This window comes from Chiloscyllium plagiosum, unplaced genomic scaffold (genome assembly GCF_037043375.1).
Source record: "Chiloscyllium plagiosum isolate Xiang-an unplaced genomic scaffold, Cpla_swu_hap1 HiC_scaffold_4, whole genome shotgun sequence".
Classification (NCBI taxonomy): domain Eukaryota; kingdom Metazoa; phylum Chordata; class Chondrichthyes; order Orectolobiformes; family Hemiscylliidae; genus Chiloscyllium; species Chiloscyllium plagiosum.
In genome coordinates, this window is record NW_028270142.1 from 133225438 (window position 1) to 133242129 (window position 16692).

At 39.5% G+C, this 16692-nt stretch overlaps 1 protein-coding gene across 2 annotated transcripts in view; it reads right to left on the minus strand.

Annotated features, from left to right (window-relative positions):
- The window catches only part of LOC122548766 (piezo-type mechanosensitive ion channel component 2), a 782240-nt gene that overhangs the window by 742834 nt on the left and 22714 nt on the right, over nt 1–16692 (minus strand). The gene's annotated exons all lie outside the window — the stretch shown is intronic.

Consider the following 16692-nt stretch of genomic DNA (forward strand, 5'->3'; position numbering starts at 1 on the left):
TAGCAACAGAGCAGGGTCTCTGAGCCATGAGCTCATCCACTGCTGTCAACTTCCTTTCTTTCTTTTTCTTCTTTTTACCTTTGCTGTTTTTTAATTATTTTCTTTTAAGCCGCTTGTATCAGCAGCAACAATGCCAGGATGAGCCGACAAGGCTCGATCCTAGCCCACTGTATCCCAGCAAGCGAGGAACATGTTCTGGGCTGACTCCCCTAGTCTGGATCACAGGCTAGGCTGAAGTTCCAGGTCTGCAGGTAGACCCAGGTGCTTAAAAGGAGAAAGGCGGTGTCGCCCTGGCATCGTAGTCTCCTGGTTTGGCAGTTTCTTGGTGTGACAGTGTTATCCCAGTGTGGCAGTCTTGTCCCTGCCTGGAGGTCTCATCCCATTTTTGGAGGTCTTCTTCGTCTTCGATGTCCAGGTGTTCCAGCAGTTCAGAAGGCGGTCTCGTCCACGAGTCGCAGACTCTGCCCAGCATGGCGGTCTCATCCCAGCTGCGTCTTCAGACGATTCCATCATTCCTAAATCAATTTTCCCCCATTCCAAGAGCCTTTAACTGAACTGTGATGAACTTTGCTTTAATTTTACTTTTATTTATTATTATGTATGACTACTGTTATTGATGTAGCCGTTATGGTGGGATGACTTATAAAATTTATAGTGAATGTATTTTTCATGTAAAAGTACACATTATAATAAATTTTTATTCTAATTTCTATTTCATTTTTCCTTACATAAGGGAACCAAAATTGCTAACAGTACTCCAGATGTGGTCACACTAGCAGCTTGTATGGTTTCAGAAAGGTTTTCCTATTCTTATAATCCAAACCTCTTGAAATACAGGCCTATATTCAATTACCCTTCCTGATTATCTGTTGGACCTGTGTGATAGCTCCTGTGTTTCATGCACAAGTATCCATACATCCATTTGTGTTGTAGCTTTCTGTAGTTTTTTTTCTCCATTTAAATAATATTGCTCTTTCATTCTCCTTTCTAAAATTAACTTCATATTTTTCCATATTGTGCCCAATTTTCAAACATTTTGCCCACTTGCTTCAGGTAGAGTCATAGAGATATACAGCATGGAAACAGATCCTTCGATCCAACCCGTGCATGCCGACCAGATATCCCAACCCAATCTAGTCCCACCAGCCAGCACCCAGCCCATATCCCTCCAAACCCTTCCTATTCATATACCCATCCAAATGCCTCCTAAATGTTGCAATTGTACCAGCCTCCACCACTTCCTCTGGGAGTTCATTCTATACACACACCATCCTCTGCATGAAAACATTGCCTGTTAGGTCCTTTATATCCCTCTCACAATATGCCTTTCCACATATTATCTGCAAATGTACTTCCTTTCCTCCAAGTCATTAAGATATATTGTCTACAGTTGTGGTCCCAACACTGATCCCTGTGGAATCCCACCTGTCACAGGTCGCCAACCTGAAAAAGATCCCTTTATCCCCACTTGCTCTCTTACCCATTAGCCAATATATTATCTCCAACACCACGACCTCTTAACCAATGAGGACCTTTTGTGAAATAATGTGTCAAACGCCTTCTGGAAGTCCAAATATAACACATATATTGGCTTCATCCATCCACTCCAGACGAGAATTCCTTGAAAAACTCTAATAATTAGTCAGACACCATTTCCCTTTCACAATGACATGGTAACTCTGCATGATTAGATCCAAATGTTCTGCAATGAACTCCTTAATAATTGATTCCAATATTGTTCCATCAATAAATGTTAGGTCACTCGGCTTATAATTAGCTGCTTTTTGCCTCCTTCCCTTTCAATCATCTGGTACTTCTCAAAAGCCAAGGATGTTTTGCAAATTACAATTAATGCATCCACTATCTCTATAGCTACTTCTTTTAGGATCTTAGGATGCAAACAATCATTGTAAGGGATTCATCTGCCTTTACTGTAATTAGTTTGTCTAATACTACTTGTCCATTGATGTTGAAGGCATCAATTCCTCCTGTATTAGTGATAGAGATGTATGGCACAGAAATCTGCCGAACAAATATCCTAAATTAACCTGGTCCTATTTGCCATCATTTGGCCCATATCCCTCTAAACCCTTCCTATTCACATTCCCATTCAGATTCCTTTTAAATGTTGAATTGTACCAGCCATCATCACCACTTCCTCTGGCAGTTCATTCTATACACACACCATCCTCTGCATGAAAATATTACCCGTTAGGTCCTTTCTTAAAACTTGCCCCTCTCACCTTAAATCTATGCCCTCTAGTTTCGATCTCCCTTACCTTGGGGAAAAGGCCTTGACTATTCACCTTATCCATGCCCTTCATGACTGAGGTCATCCCTCAATGTCTTACCCTCCAGGAAAAATAGCTCCAACCTACTCATCTTCTCCCTATAGCTCAAACCGTCCAACACTGGCAATATACTTGTAAATCTTTTCTGAACCCTTTCTAATAATTGTCCTCATTTCATTTTTATTAACAGTTCTACCTAACCACCATTTTCATCCCACCTGTCTTTCCGAAAGGTCAAATATTCCTGAATGTCAACTTCCCAGTTTTGATCTCCTTACACCCAGAATGGTGATGAGATCATATTCATTTATCTTGACTTATGCCATTAGTTCATCTACCTAATTCTGAATGCTTCATACATTAAGATAAAAAGCCTTCAAGTTTGTTCTCTTATCAAATTTCTCTACACTTCTTAAGATTTGACACGTAATCTGACACTTATTTTCTGGTAACCATCAACTCTATCACTAACTTGCAATTGTACTTTCTCCTTTATGTTTGATCTTGTAATTTTCCATGCAACTGAACACCATCCCCCTCACACCTCTCCCCAATATTTATTTTATAGCTGTACCTACAGCCATTGCAATGTGATTTGCCAGGACTCTGGTCCTAGCATAATTCAGATGAAGCCCATCCAATCAGAACAGCTCCCTCCTTACCCAGTACTGGTGCCAATGTCCCATGAATTCAAACCTGTTTCTCCCACACCAATCTTTGACCTATATGTTTGCAACTTTAATCTTGTTGATCCTGTGGAGATTAACAACTTTTTGGTTCTGCTTTATAATTTAACTCCTAGCTGCTCACATCCCCTCTTTCTTTATTCTACCTATACAGCTGATGCCTATGTGGACTACAACAATTGTATCTTTCCCCTCCTACTCCAAGTTCCTTTGTAGCTCAGTTGAGATACCCTGTATCCAGATAACATGCTGGCAATACAAGCTTCAAGACGCTCGATTCTAGCCACAGAGAACAGTGTCTATTCCCTCGACTCCACTTATCCCCAATTCCTATATTTCTCTATATTGCCCCCTTTGAATGGGTCCCCGTACCATGGTGCTTTGGTCAGTTTTCTCATCCTTTCTACAGTCGCCACTCTCATCCACACAGGACACAAGAATCTAATCTGGATTCCTCTAAAGGCTGACACATCTCCAAGACCTCAGGCTCTTATTAAGTAGCTGCTGAGGTGATGGATATGGTGGTCATAATTTTCCAAATTTTTCTAGATTCCCATTGATTAAAAAATATCAATCGTGAACTCTTCATTCAAGAAAGGAGGGAAACAGAAAGATGGAAACTACAGGTTACTGAGCCTAATATGTGCCATAACAAAATGCAACAAAATATCCCAAAGGTAGTTGTAGGAAAATATTCAGAAAATCATAAGGAAATCAGGCTGAGCCAACTTGAGTTTGCGAAAGGCATAGTGAGTTGAATGAATTTAGTGTAATTCTTTGATTATGTAACAAGCAATGCAAATAAAGGGGAAGAAGAAGTAGTGTACATTAATTTCTAGTCGCCATTTAGTAAGCTGCAGCTTTGAAAGCTACTACACAAAATAAGAGCTCGTGGTATAGAAGGATAACATGCCAGCATTGATAGAGGATTGTTGAGCAAACAAGTAACAGAGAAGGAACAAATGGTAAATTTTCAGTTTGGCAAACTATAACCAGTGAAATGACTCAGGTGCTGGGGACTCAACAATTTACAAATTACATCAATGATCTGGATGTTCAGTTTCAGTTCCATCAGGGCTTCTTAATTCCTGACCTCAAAACGGTCTTGGTTCAATTCAAGCTCCAGAAGAGTTTCGAGTGCGCCCTCAGAGATGTCTGCCTTCTTTCCTCAGCTGAGGATTCCACTATCTTGGTTGACAGCCATTTTCCCTCACTTCTGTGCTCACCCCTTCCAGTCTCTCAATAGTGACAGGGTTCCACTTTTCCTCACATTAAACTGCACCAACTTCTACATCCAAAGGATTATAAATCACCATTTCTGCCATTTCCAAAGAGAAGCCCCTTCCCTCAGCATTCTGCAGGGTCCATTTTCTCCTATACACCCCTGGTCCATTCTTCCTCCATTTCAATAGCAGCTTCCCACACACTCATGGAAGGTGCAACACTTGTCCATTTATCTCCTTTTTTCTCACCATCTAAGGTACCAGACACACCTTGGAGGTGAAGCAACAATTTACCTGCACTTTGTTCAATCTTGTCTACTGAATGTTATCTAAGGAATCTAGATTGGGGATAAAGTAAAGGTTAGATGGTCAGAGCGCCTTTCAATATCTTTAAAAAGGAAGACAGTAAACATAGTAAACCAAAGTAAACATAGGTCCCTTAGAGAAAAAAAAACTGGGAAAATAATAATGGAGTATCAGGAAATTGGATTCCTGAAGAAGGGCTTATGCCCGAAACGTCGATTCTTCTGTTCCTTGGATGCTGCCTGACCTGCTGCGCTTTTCCAGCAACACATTTTCATATCAGGAAATGGCAGAGGAGTTCAATAGTATTTTGCACCAGTCTTCATAGCAGACGACACTAAAAGCATTCCAAAAGTACTAAAACATCAAAGGACAAAAAAGGAAGAAATAAATACAAGAACTATCATGAGAGAAAAAGTACTAGAAAAACTAAAGGCAATAAGTCGTCTTAACCTGATGTATCAGATCTGAGAATATTAAAGGAAATAGTTAGAGTCAGTCACTCAGGCCAGTCAAAGTCAAGATGCTCTCCACACAAGGGTGAAAAGCCGAATGTCAGGTAGCCAACCACCCATCTTGAGTCTTTCTATGCTATTGTTCCTCTTGCAATGACAGACAGGCAGATACAATGGGAAACAAAAATGGGTGATACAGCAGTTACTTTTGGTACTCTGGGGAGGTGAACCAGGGGAGTGAGTAGGCAGTGCAGAGGCGTACGGATTAGTTGGGATTGGGTAGATAACAATGAATGTGGCAGGCAATATGGAGAATGGTGTAGCATGAGTTTTGATGGGAGGTGGGTGCACGGAGTGTGAGATAGTAGAGACAAGATTATCCTGGCGGAGCAGAGAAAAATCACAGCTCTGCTTTCTCTGCTGAGTCTTCCTCCAGACACCAGAGACCATATATCCCAGGTAGCAATCTTGGACCAGCTGGCAGGAACAGATGGCATAGCGTCCTCTGCTGATCTGAGGGGTACAGGATGGCCCTGCTTTGTACCATACCATCCACCAGAACCTCAAGGTGCTTGTCCACAAATTAAGGCATCAATTTCTCTTTGCCTGACATGTCTGGGACAAACATCAGGAACCTTACAAGGCAGCTCCGGACGAACAGTGTTTGCCTGAATGCACAATGGGCTTTTGAAGATGATGCAGGCACAAGGAATGCTGGTTGTTCAACTGATATTTTTTCAGGGGCACGTTTTTTTCCGAGAATGGCATGTGACAAGATAGAGCTCATAGAACCAAGTTAGGTAGCTAATGAGGCAAGTTTGGTAAGATAAGGCAAGGAACACAAACATAAGAACATACAAAATCTTGCTAAGGAAGGCAAGGAGGGAAAGGATCTAAGTAAATTTGTGAGGAGCTGAATCGAGTCAGCTTCTCAGCCATGTCCTGACTGGGCATCTGAAAATGGGCAGGCTACTGATTGCCTTTAGTTAAATATGCAAAGGCCCAATTAAGGGGCACTCTACCAAGCTATTAACATTGACTCCCAAATGAGGTGGAAATTGCCAGCTAAATAATCATGACCTCCTAGCAGAAGTTCAGGTGGAAGCTTTTTTAAAGCAAAATGAAGCCTCATTCAGCAAAGGTAGATCTAAAGGCTCCAAAAGTATCTAAAAAGAAATTTCCCCTCAATACTTGTTGCCGGTTTGTTTTTACGATGATTTTTTTTTCCACATCATCTGTAGGCTGAAGCGTCCCTGCACATCTCAGCGAGTATCTTAATCAACAGCAAGAAAACCAGCTGTGGCAGAAACTCTCCAGGAGTTGACACTCAGTCTCCACTCAAAATGTTTTGGTTTCCACTTAATTTGCAATTTTTTTGTAATTTCTATAACATCTTTCAGTTAGTATTTATGTAGATATGCACATAGCTATCTTATTGGTATCTCATGCCCTTGCTCAAAAACAAGACCCTTAAAGAAATTCGATGTACTTAGAAATCATAATAGGTAATAATTTACTTGTTTTGTTCCTTAGCTTTAGGGTTGGCAAAAAATTGAGAGAAAAAATAACGAATTTCATAAATGTCTCTAATTATTTCTTTGTTTGGTACCATGTGCTGATTTGAAGAAATAATGATACGGAAACAGTTTTCTTTTGGTAGACAATAAGCGATCATTCAAAATAATGTATTGAGGACTTCTACTACCAGAGATTCAGTCTCAAATTTCAGTTTAATATCCTCTTTCAAACTGGGAATTTTTTGAGTATGCCATCAAAATGTATTTGCTTTCTTTTAATTATCTACAGTATATGATTGTGATGCATACCAAAAAGAATTGTATATTATTAATTGAGGAAAGAAGGTTTACTTTAACCTCCATGTGATACACAATTCACATGTGTATCTGTATAAACCTTTCAAGCTCGTCACCAAATTTATTTTTGTCACATCTTCAAAACCTATTTTACTCATAGAAATAACAGGTAATTATGACACTATCCAGTTAAAGTAATATGCTCTGACAGCTACAATCTGTTTTTAATAAACCATTACTAGAACACTGTCTACAAACAACTATAAACTATTACATTTTGAAAGTTTTTTTAGATATGTATAGCTTCCATGTTCTAGTCAAACGTTAGCATTAAATTCCTATACTTAAGAGTGCTTTCACTTGCTTAAATAAAAAAGGTATTTCATTGGGGCTAAATTTTCAATTTTCCAGTTCTACTTGAACACAAAACTAGTGTTACAGTTTGTGTAGCTAATATAGGTAAGCCAATTTTCATTTCTGATAACCATAGCTCTTAAAGAAATTCTGCATTCAATTGGTGCATTGCATAGTTATCAGTGAAGATTGCCCAATGGGTAAAGAATGTGGCTGGTTATTAATTAATTAATTAAATCTCCTAAAGGAGCTATCGTGTTGCTGCCATTTTGGAATATTGTGAGCAGATTATATCCAATCTCTTGAGACCCATGAATATACAAAAGTTTCTCAGGAAGTCCATTTTTAAAATTTGTTCATGGGATATCAGGATCGCTGGTAAGGCCAGCATTTAATTTCCCACAGAGCCATTAAAAGTCATTGCTGTGAATCTGGAATCAGATTAAGCCTGAACAGATAAGGATGGCAGATTTCCTTCCCTAAAGAACATTAATGAACCACCTACATAGGGTTCTACAATAATGAAGAAAAGGATATCCATGCACTGTGCATACACCAAATACCATTTGTACACATCAACAACGCAGGGCTGGATTTTCACTACTGAGATGATGAGCTCAGGTCAAAAACATTTAACCTATGGCAAAACTTTTGGTGAGACACATGTAACATCAGACAAGCAAGAGAACAGCAACATCTTGCATGGGTTCAAGGCTCACTCAGCAGGCAACAGCAGTCCATTTAGAATATTAATGTTCATCTCTAATGAGTACACAAAGAGCAGGATGTTTGCAGAAGTGGAACAAAAGTTGTTGGAAGGGATTCCTGCTGTATCCCATAAGCCTGCCCCATATAACCCATAAGAAATAGTAACAGGAGTAAGGCATTCAGCCCCTCAAGCCTGCTCTACCATTCAACAGGTTCATGGCTGATACTCATGCCAATTTTCATGCCCTTTTCCCCATAACCCTTGATTTCCCTATTCACCTGAATGACAACCGAAAGCTGTGGAGGTGGCTGAGGAGGAGGAGAGTTCTCCTAATATTTTGGCATGCTGATCTCCCACTAGTTATCCAGCTCCTCTGCCAGAGTCCTCTGTATGTAGTATTTATCACAGCTACAACTGCTGTTCCTGCCAAAATGCATAGCCTATAGTTTCAGTGTGTCTGTATCATGAGGCTGGCTGCCATGATCCTCAATGCCTTGCACCAGAGAGATAAGCAGCCTATCTCCACTTCCCACGAAACAATGCAGGGAGCACTATGTAGGAGTAAGTGAGGACTGCAGATGCTGGAGATCAGAGTTGAGAATGTGTTGCTGGAAAAGCACAGCAGGTCAGGCAGCATCTAAGGAGCAGAAGAATCGATTTTTCGGGCATAAGTCCTTTCTGATGAAGGGCTGATACCCAAAACATCAATTCTTCTGATCCTTGGATGCTGGCTGATCTGCTGTGCTTTTCCAGCAATGCACACTCGGCACTATATAGGAGTGCTTGCCAATGAAGTGTGCTGCTTTGCCTCAATCATTAAAGAACTCACAGTGGCGCTATGTACTGCAGCAAAAGAGCTTCTAAAATTTTTAAAATTTTAAGAAAAAAGTCAGAAATTGAGAGGGAGAAAGAAAAAGACAAGAAACAGTAAGAGCAATGAGAGAAGAGAGTTTTAGGAAAACAGAATTAGAGATTAAACTTGAGATTGAGTTGAGAGCAGGAGCCATGACTAGCCTGGACTTCAGGGCTGAGGAATATAATTTGACCAGTAAATCCCAAGTTTCTGAAGACAGAGGTAGATGTTTTCCAAATCTCTTTCAAATGATTGGTACAGAAGTTAAAGTGGCCAGTAAAGCATAGAACCCTATTATTGCAGAGTAAGCTGATAGGAAATCTCACTAGATTTACTTGCTATTGCCTGAGGCAAGTGCCACTGATGACAAGGCAGTTAGAAAGGCTTACCATTAAGCAACTTGCTTTCATCCAGTTGGTATGGACGCTTCACACAGCCATCACTTATGAAAAGCTTTGAAATAATTCTCCTTGAGGAGCTTAATAACTCCAAACCTCTTGCTACAATAATACACCTCGAGTAACAGAGTGACAAGGTGAAGGAAAGCAGTCACACTGGCTGACCATTAAGAGTTGACCCATAAACTCATGTTCTAGAATTAAAAACAGTTAATATGACAAAAACAACATTTAAATCAGATTGATTTAAAACACAAGCTAAATGATAAAATTCTATCAAATTTGATTTATCTGCTGTTATGTTATCAACAATAGCAATACAACAGGAAAATCTGTTTAAACTGCAATTTCAAATTTATTTGTCTGGGCTGGATTCAAGCCTCTTCAAACAGTTCCAGAAAGTTAGGTAAACATGATTATCCCTTAAGAAAATCCTAATCAATCTATATTTTTCTGTGTGACCTTTAATTCTGTCCCGAATAATTATTTCCAGAAGCTTCCTCACCACCAGAGTTAGTTTGTGATTGGTAGGTTTACCCTAATAATCTATACTGAACAAAGACAATATTTGTAAATCTTCACATCTGGAGAATTCTCTGCAGGAGCAGCGCTCCAAAAACTAGTGCTTCCAATTAAACCTGTTGGACTATAACCTGGTGTTGCGTGATTTTTAACTTTGTACACCCCAGTCCAACACCGGCATCTCCAAATCATGGGTTTTGTACTCATTGTTAAGCCACAATTCTAGAAGTTTGATAAACTGAGGAAGTACTCACGTGATAATCATTATTATTTTAACATAATTTTGATCAACGATATGCACTAAAAATATATGTAAATAGTTTTCTGGTAGTACAGAACTTTAACATTGCTAAAAATAAGAAGTTGAAGCTTTTTATCTTGCACTCATCAGGACTAGGGCACTAGAAATGGGTTTCAAAAAAATGGACCCCATGAGCCTGGTCCACCATTCAATAAGATCATGGCAAATCTGTTTGCATGTTTGAAATTTCATATTCATATTTACCCCAATAATCTTTGATTCACTTGCCTAGCAAGAAACTCTCCCTTAATAAAACATTTAATGACCCCAATTCCTTCTGAGGCAGAGAGAGTTCCAAAGTCACACAACAGTCAAAAGGAAAAAAAAATGTTTCTTGTCTCTGTTCTAAAAGGGCAACTACTAATTTGAAATAGTACAGCAGTGTTCTGGATTCACCCACAAGAGGAAACAAGCAATGAGGATAACGCGTATCCTGTAGATGACATACATCTGAACTTCCAGAAAGCATTTGATAATATGTTGCACAAAGGTTAATACGTAAGTTAAGATCATACAATGTCAGAGATATTTTATTAGTTTGGACATAGGATTGGCTAACCAGGAGAAAACAGACAGTTGGGATAAACAAGTATTTTTCTGGTTGTCAAGATGTAACTAATGGGATGTCACAGTATTCAGTCATATATTAACTTAGATGAGGGTATTGAAAGCACTTTAGCTAAATTTGCGGATGACATAAAATAGATGGGAAAGTAAGCTGTAGTAAAGAAATATGAAATTTACAAATGGTTATATATAGCTTAGGCAGATTGACAAAGGGGATTGACAAAATAGGTACAGAAAGGGTATTTCTCATGTGGCACAATCTAGAATGAGAGGTCATAGTTTTGGGAGAAGGTATAGCAGATTTCAAACAGTGATGAGGAGAAATTACTCCTCTGAAAGAATCATTAATCTGTGGAATTCACTATCCGATACTGCAGTGGATGCCAGGACACTGAATAAATTTAAAAGGAGATAGACACATTTTTAATTCATAATGAGTTAAAGGTTTAAGGAAAGCAAACAGGAAAGTCGAGTCAAGGCAGCCACAATCAAATCAAATGTCAGAACAAGCTCAAGGGCTTGTCAGAACTTCCTACCTCTGCTCCAACTTTTTATGTTCTTATGTTTCCACATTCACCTTGTCAAAACCATTCCAGAATTTACACACTTAAATCAAGCAACCCACACTTTCTAAAGTCCAGTGGAAAGTAGCCCAGCTTTGTCCAAATTATCCTCATAAGAAAGCACACCTATTCCAGACAAGTCTTGTAAATCTCTGAACTGCACCTAATGTGTTTTCATGCTTCCTTGAATAAGAGACCAAAATTCAACTCAGTGGTCAAGATATACTCTCAAGAATGCCCTCTATAACTGAAGCATAATATACTCTCGTTTATGTTCAATTCCACTCATAATAAAGGATTACATTCCATTAGACTAATTTATTCTATGCTTTATCTGCATACTAACTTTGTGTAACTCATGCACCAGAACACCTTAATCAAGTCACTGTATATTGTAAAATCTGATGAAAGGAATTATGTTCTCAATTATGACTCTAAAGAAGCCCAGCCTACATCAGCTTATCCTGGATTAGAAGGAGTCTCAAAAATTTCAACAACAGATAAAGTTAGATGTGTAACACTGTTACCATTCAGTAAACCAACAAATAATGTTCTCCACTAATAGGATGCTGCTATCAAGGCAAAAAGACATTTTGCCGAGCACATAAGTGATTAAATTGATATATGAACGTCAGTGCCAATATGATGCCACTTATGTAGGCTGTTGTTATGAAGGCGTGGGCGTACTTTAAGAGAGATAAAAGCAGCAGAACTACTGGACACAGCACCAAGTGTTCTCAATAAGGCAACAATGTAACACTAGTTGAACAACTCGATTAGTTCATTGCCTGGAGACAAAAAACAAATTTGAATTCGCCCAACCAGTTTAAATTATACACCAAAAAAAACAAACTCCAATCCAGTTTGAATTGAGTATACCAACAATCTTAAAATTGAACATTTGGGAGGAGAACTGCCCAGCCAACAACATCTGCACACGGCCCGGAAAGATAGTTCTCTTAATCAAGGACAAAACTAAAGCTGAAATTGTAAGTGAGTTACTCAAACACTTAGGTGTGTCAAGAGAAATAGACAAGCGCAGTAGAGATAGAAAAACTTAAATTACTATTGAGAAAAATGGAGTTAGAAGATAAACAAAGAGAGAGAGAGGAAAAAGAGAGGGGAGAGAGAGAGAAAAAGGAAAGAAAGAGAAAGAGAGGGAGAAGGTTCTTGGTTGAGCAAAGAGAGAGAAGGGGAGAGAGAAGGAGAGAGAAAATAAAGGGAGAGAGACAGAGCAAGAGAAAAGAGAGAGAGAATTTGAACTTGAGAAGTTGCGACTTAGTCAGCAAAGTCAAGTTAACAGGATGGAGATTAAAAGATAAGGGAGTGATATATATAAATATGTCAAAACTCTGCCACATTTTGATGAGAAAGATGTTGAAGCCTTCTTTATTTCATTCGAAAAACTGGCTAGGCAGATGGAATGGCCTGAGGATTTAAGGGTAATACTAGTTAAGACTAAACTGATAGGCAGAGCTAGTGAGGTATTTGCCGCACTGTCAAATGAGGTGTCAAGAGATTATGAAGAGGTTAAACAGGTTATTTTAAGTGCTTATGAATTGGTCCCAGAAGCATATAGACAGGGGTTCAGAAACACAAAAAAGGAACCAGGTCAAACTTTTGTTGAGTTTGAAAGAATTAAACATAGTCATTTTGATCAATGGGTGCATGATTTCAAAATAGATAGGACATTTGAGGCTCTAAGAACTTGGGAGAAGGGGAGATCCTGCACTACTAAACCAAGAGTAGAGAGCATTGGTAAGAATTTACCACAGAATAAAAAAGCCCAAGATGGTGGAAAGGTGAACGGCCTCAGGTGTTTGCACTGTGGTTAAGTGGGACATGTAAAGACACAGTTCTCGTCATTATAGAAAGGCGCTGTGGGAAAAGATGTGGTAAAAGAAGCTAAGCCAGTGGCATTAGTGAAGGTCGTAAAAGGAGATCCCAAGAAGAGCTGAGGAGTTTTGCAGGAGAATGCACAGCCTAGGCAGGGTCTATGTATGGAGTTAGTACCTGATCTCTACCAAGAATTTGCCTCTGTGGGTAAAGTTTACTCAAAGAACAGGGCGAGAAGGACAAGAAGTTAGTACTTTGAGAGATAGGTCTAACCGGTCACTGATAGTAAGGGATGAGCGAATATGCACTCTTTCCACTCTGTTACCCAAGAGTGTGGAAAGTTGTGGGATAGATGGGCAGAAATTTAGTGTTCCCCTGTGTAAGATCAGGTTAGAGTGCCTACTCAAGACTGGGGAAGTTACAGTGGCAGTGATTGACAGAATGTCAGTTCCAGGAATTCAGTTTGTTCTTGGGAATGATTTGGCAGGATCAAGGTGGGAGTGACACCCCTTGTTGTGGAGAAGTCGAAGGAATACCAAGAAACTGAGGAGTTAAAACAGAAATATCCTGGTATTTTCCCAGACTGTGTGGTAACCAGATCCCACTATCATAAGTCACAGCATGAAGTGAAAAGTAAAGAGAAAGATGAAGGAGTTGAAGTTCAGTTAGTGGATACCCTGTTTGACGTAATGGTGCAGGAAAAACCTGAACAGGCATAGGATCAGATAGAAGTGTTTAGTCCTGAAAGGTGAAGAAACTTGCAACAGCAAGACAAAACGATAAAAGATATATATATGTGGATGCATACTCTGAAAATGAGGCACAGAATATTCTGAACGGTTATTATCTGAAAAGGTAGAATCCTCAGATGGAAATTGAGACCATGGCAGGTTAGTGCAGAGGAGAAACGGGCCATCAGATTGTATTACCGGTAGCATACAGTCAGGAGGTGTTACGGGTAGCACATGGACTACCCGTAGTAGGTCACCGAGGGGTACAAAAGACTGAGGCTAAGGTAGAAAATCATTTTTATTGTTGTACATGCCAAATGGTAGGTAAGCCACAGGCGATAATAAAACCAGCACCTTTGTTGCCGATTCCCGCATTTGAAGAACCTTTCACATGGGTTAGAATTGCTTATGTAGGTCCCCTCCCGAGAACTAGAAGTGGGAACCAGTATTTGTTAACCATAATGGATGTGTTTACCAAATTTCCAGAAGCAATTCCATTCCTGAGTATCAAGACAAAAAAGGTGGTAGAGGAGTTAGTAGCTTTCTTCACATGGTTAAAGGCTACCCATAGAGATTCAGTCAGACCAAGAGACAAAGTTTTCTGCTAGGCTGTTTCAGGAGGTTATGGATAGCTTAGGTATACAAAACTTTAAATCCAGTGTGTATCATTCTGAATCCCAGGGAGCTTTAGAAATGTAGCATCAAACTTTAAGACCATGTTGAGAGCAAACTGTCAGGATTACCTGAATGATTGGGATAAAGGTATCCCATTCATATTGCTTGCCATTAGAGATGTCCCAAATGAATCTACTCAGTTTACTCACTTTGAGTTAATATTCGGTCATGAAGTTAGAGGGCCTTTGAAATTAATTAAAGAAAAATTGACAGGACCAAAGTCAAAGATCTCACACTTAGATTATCTATCGGAGGTGAAGGAGAGATTAAATCGAATAGGTGAGTTAGCTAAACAGTAACTAATCAGGGCACAGTATAGAATGAAGTAAGTGGCAGATAAAAACTCTGAGATTCAGACGTTTTCCCAAGGGAATAACGTGTTAGTACTGTTACCAATGGTACCAGATCCCTTCAGGGCCAGGTTTAGTGGTCCCTATCAAATTGAGAAAAACGTTGAGTCAGGTGAACTATCGAGTAAACATGTCAGATAGAAAAAAGGCATTGGGTATGTCATGTGAACACATTCAAAGCTTATTATAACAGGAAGAAGAAACTGGAGGAACAGGTGCTAGTTACTGCCCCACAGAATGAGGAATCAAATCCAGATGATATGGATTTTGAGGTGCGCCAAAATAGATTTAAAAATGAAGAAGTACTTGAGGGGTGGGATAGATTAGTAAGCTATCTGACTCAGGAGCATAGAACAGAGTCAAAAGTACAAGGACATATGTAAGAATCAGACGGGGAGGACTGATGCAACTTTACACGAAGTACATGTATGGAATACTGTTGAGATAAAACAACACCCCTATCGGCTTAATCCTTTCAAAGCCAGACAGATCCAGATGGAGATGGAGGCCGTACTTGATGAGGACATCATTGAACTAAGCCAGAGCGAGTGGAGTTCACCGATCACCTTAGTTCCAAAACCGGAGAAGACTAAAGATTCTACATGGATTGTCAGAAGGTCAACGCTGTTACAAAATCAGACTCACATCCAATTCTTAGATCGGAGGACTGTATCGAGAAAATGGGACAAGCCAGTTACATCATCAACTTGGACTTAATGTGCAGTTGCTGGCAGGTACCTTGATCAGAGTTGGTGAAAGGAATTTTTGCATTTGTAACACTAAATGGGCTATACCAATTTTAAATTGCACCCACCACATTCCAAAAACTCATGAACGAGTTGCAGCTATGTTAACAAACTGCAGTCTATTTGGATGATGTGATGATATTTAATAAGTCCTGGAACGATCACATGGTGCAGTTAGCAGATCTCTTTGAACGACTAAGAGAAGCAAAACTGGTGATAAACTTAAATAAAATTGAATTCATGAAAGCAGAGGTGACGTTCTTGGGACACAACATCAGGTATGGAAGGTTAACCCTACGGAACGCAAAGACGAAGGTCATCGAGGAATTTCCACGATTAACCTTGAAGAAAGAGGTGCTTTGATTCTTAGGAGTCAGTGGATTCTATCGGAAGTTTGTTCCAAACCTCAGCAATGTTGTGGCACCGTTAGTTAATTTGCTGAAGAATAACAACGTTTCAGTGGACCGAACCAGGCCAGGAGACATTCGACCATTTAAGATATTAACCACCAAACCAGTTTTAGCTACACAAAACTTTTCAAAACTTTTTAAAGTCGCCATCAATGCTAATGACATTGGAGTCAGAGCTGTACTCCTACAGGAAGATGAGGATGGAATTGAACTGCAAGTTGGCTACTTTTTGAAGAAGATCAACATCCACCAGAGTAAATACTCCACAATCAAAAAGGAACTATTGAATTTGGTACTGACCTTACAGCAATACATGGATCACAATCCACTTACATTCTTAGAACATTTTAAGGATAAGAATGAGAGACTATTTCGTTGGAGTTTAATGTTACAGATTTTTAATTAAAAATCAATCTGGTCGGCAGATTTTGTGCTGTATATCTCTAAAACATGACTCAGAGTGTGATGAAACACCACCCACTAACTTGGATGGGTGCAGCACCAACAACAGGCAAAAGGGTAACATCATCCAGTACAAAGCAGTACACTTGATTGATACCATATCTACAAGCATCCACTCACTCCACAACTGTCACTCAGTAGCATCAGCATATGCCATGAACTTGAAGCACTGCAGAAATTCACTAAATCTTTGACATCACCTTCCAAAACTAGAAGCATTTTCATCTAGAAGGTCAAGACAGCAGATACATGGGAACACCACCACCTGCAGGTTTGCCTCCAAGCGACTTGCTATGCTAACCTGGAACAATATTGCCAGTTCTTCAGTGTCTTTGGGTCAAAGTCCTGAAATTCTCTCCGTAATGGTATTGTGGATCTCCTTTCAACACATGGACTGCAGCAGTTCAAGAAGAGAGCTTATCGTGACCTTCTCAAAGCCAAAT